Below are 3,485 nucleotides of genomic sequence, written 5' to 3'. Positions count from 1 at the left end.
GGGGTTTGGTTTTTTTTGGAGGGGTGTTACTATAACGGTGTCTCCTTTTCTGCCTTCGCCGAGCAGCAGAGCCCCGCCAGGGGCGCGGGCCAGCCCGGTGTCAGGGGGTGCAGCGCGGCAAGAGGCTGCAAAAAACGTCGAACGCTGGAACCAGGCAGCAGGAAACAAACCGGCCCTTCGCCACACACGGCGGCTTCCCCACGGCGGCTGGGTGTAACCGAGATGGGGGGCTTCTCTTGCCTGTGACCCCGTTTTTTAAGCAGGCTTGCTAAAGGTGTTTAAAGGTCGGCTGCGTGGCAGCTTTTAGGGCATACAAGAGGTCGTGGATGTTTCATCTGTTTGTTTTTCCCTCCTGTCTGTTCCTAGAGTGGCTCTGGTGAGGGTCCCCCGCCTTCTCCTGGGCACCTCGCGTCAGGGAGCCCTTCTCGGGAAGTCTGGAGGTGTTGAGACCTGCTGCTTCCTCCCCTTCACAAACCACCCGTATAGTCGTGTTGCTACCTAAAAGGTGGTTCTGCAGAACGCTTGTTATACTCTCTGAGAGCAGGCTCCCCTCTCTGAGGTTACGGCGTGTATTCAGTTACTTGTGCTTGAAGCTGGTGTTTGACCTCAGTGGGCTTGCGTGAGCATTTACGAGTTGTGGGATGGGGGACAGGCAGCGCAGACCCGTCCCGTTTCCCATCAATGGGGGACCCGTGCAGCTCTGCGAAGAGCTGTGTGGCCTCGCGTAGCCTGGCTGTGTGCACATGCCTGCGTCAAGGCTTTTGCACAAATACTTGTGACTTTAAAAAAGGATCGGCAGCTTATTTGGATGGTGTGAGGACGGGACGCGTTGAAGACTCTTAGACAAAGGGATGTATCGTGCCTCCAGACTGCATAAAGCCATGAGCAATCTGGGCTGACCCTGCTTGGGGGTGGAGGTTGGGCTGGAGACCTCCTGAGGTGCCTTCCAATGTGAATTGTCCTGTGCAAGGTGATACCGTTGCGATCAGGCAGCTCGTGGGGTGGCCAGCAGGAACGCTGCTCGCAGGGTGGATGCAAGCAGCGGTCCATTCGGGTGCAGTAGTCGCTGGATTGGCCAGAAAAGACTGACGAAAAATTAGCACTGCTGTTCCCAAGAACAGCAGCTGGGTGTGCAGGCTGTTTCCATCGCCTGCTGTAGGGCTTGCATGTGGCTGGGCTCCTCTGGCCCTGCCTGGCGGCAGCAGCCCAACATCCTTGTGAGCGGGAGGGCTGAGTGCGGGTGCTCTTCCTCACTCAAAGGTCTGTCTGTCCTGAGGAAGCACGGCCAGCTTGTTGTGAGGATCCCCCTGCTCGCAAAGGTGTGGCGTGAAACCAGAGTGGGTTTTCTGACTTGTTTGCTGTGGATGTCAGCGTGGCTAGCTCTTTCACCTTGCTTTTCCATTTAAAAGGAGCTGGGGTGGTGGGTTTGTAATAGCTTCGCCATTCCTGACCTGACAGCCTTGGTGTGTTGGCAGCAGCAGGAGGCAAAGGGCGGCACTTGGGGCATCTCGCTGCCTTGGAGCTGAGAAAGAGGAGTCCCTCAGGTCTTCACTCCACCGCGCGTGGGTGTCATCTCCCCTGTTCAGCCCCTTCAGAAAATCCTGCTCATGCTGTTGACTCACGTGCTGGGCAGTGCGAAGACTGCATGGGGAAGTGCCACTGATGGTTTGGGTGCTGATGGCCTGCTGCAAGCAGGGAGCTGGGTGCTGAGGTGCTGATGAAGGTGCTCTGGCTCGATGCAAGAACCTGCCAGGCCTGCAGCAGAGGGGCAGGCTGGTGTCTGGCTTGGGCAGCGCGTTCAAGAAGTGAGTAAATGTCCAGAAACGGTGAGGGATTTTTCCCATGGGTTTACTTAGTTATTTATTGGAAAATACTGATCTGCCCAAACACAGACATCCCAGGAACGATCCAGCTCTGGCATTGCCACAGGGAGAGGGTTAGGGTTGGGGTTTCTGGAAGGGGGGAAAGCAACCAAAACTTTGCAATAGGTGATCGCTGCTCTCTTCAGGGGTGCGTGAAATGCACCTGTAGTTTTGGTGAGAATTGGAAACAAGGGATTTGATGTTCTCCCGTGTCCTAGGTGAATGCCCCGATTGCTGGATTCATTGTGCTAATGTGGACTCTCTTATCTTTGCAAAAAGTACCAGCAGACGGTGATTTTTCTGGTTTTTAGATCTTAGGGAATCTCAAGCTTTTGTGACATGGGGAAAACCATTTCTTGTTTGGCCCTAGTAGGATGTGCACTGCTTGTGCTGATGGAGACAGTGTGAAGTAGAGGCTTCTTCATTTGATATAGGTGTAGAAATGTGGCACTGGAAGCCTTTCCTTGTTGTGAGCCTCTGTAACCTCCCTCTGAGCAGTAGGATACAGTCCTTCCCTTCTCTCCCGTCTCTCTCAGGGGCAGTGGGTAAGCTCTGGGCAGGCCTTGGCAACAAACCCCGCCGAGCCCAATCTGTCCTGGCCACCCGCATACTGTCCCAGGGGACTCTGGCAGGACTGAAGCGTCCAGGCCTTGGGAAGGGCGCGGTGACTGTCCCGCTGTCCCTGCAGGCAGAGGTTCCTCCCTCAGCCTCGTCCACAGAGAGCCGGTAACTACTGGGTTGTGCTCTCTTCTCCTGCCTTGCAGCGCTGCATGTGCCTGGTTTGGAGACCTGTTTGCGAGGTGTTTTCTGTTTGCCTGCCAGCACTTCGTTGTTGAGAGTCCTCTGTTTATTCCTGCAGCGTCCTGCCACCATGGTCCCCCTGCCAACGTGTGGAGACGCGCTGACCAGTCTCCAGGGGACTCGCTGACACTTTTCTGCAGAGCAAAGTCGATGAAACTTGTCAAACCTATCGATCCTCTTGCTAATTTCTCTGTATTTCTTCTGCTGGCGTGTCGACGCGGAATATTACTAGCAGTTTCAAATGCTGTTGGGAGGACGCGAGGTCAGCTAGTGTTCAGTACCCGCCTGAATGTCAAATGTGTGCTTTGCCACCAGGATGCAGATAACAATTTCCCTGATCAACGTGGCCAGGATCAAGTCCCTGCGAACGCTGCGGCGGGGTCCTCTCTTGCGGCCCTTCTCTGACTTGTTGTTAGTCTGGGGACCCTCCTTTGCTTCTCTCGCACAGCGTCCTTGTTCGGGTTGCCCCAGATCTCTGCAGCTCAAATACGGCAGTCCGTGCTGCTCACTCCTCCTCCCCAAACCTGTGTGCACCAGACGCTACAGCAGAGCCGGGTAGCTCCTGCTTTTGTCACTTGTTTTGCCCCCTCTCCCTTCCTGGGGGAGGGAGGTGACACGAGGGCCTCGTGCCTGTTCTGGACCCACCATGGGCTTCGAGAAGTGCTGTCCTGTCCCAAGGCGAGGGCATACCCTTGCCTACGGTAGTCTGGGCGACGGTGCCAGCCGTGTTTCAGCTTGCTGTTGCTGGCACAAGCCCATCGCCTGACGACGGGGCAGCTGGCAACGATGCGGGAGCGAGCCTCCAGAGGTCGGCCTCGGACC

This window comes from Pygoscelis adeliae, unplaced genomic scaffold (assembly GCF_000699105.1).
Source record: "Pygoscelis adeliae isolate BGI_AS28 unplaced genomic scaffold, ASM69910v1 Scaffold622, whole genome shotgun sequence".
Lineage (NCBI taxonomy): Eukaryota > Metazoa > Chordata > Aves > Sphenisciformes > Spheniscidae > Pygoscelis > Pygoscelis adeliae.
The sequence above is the reverse complement of the archived record's forward strand: the minus strand, read 5'-3'. Positions refer to the sequence as shown.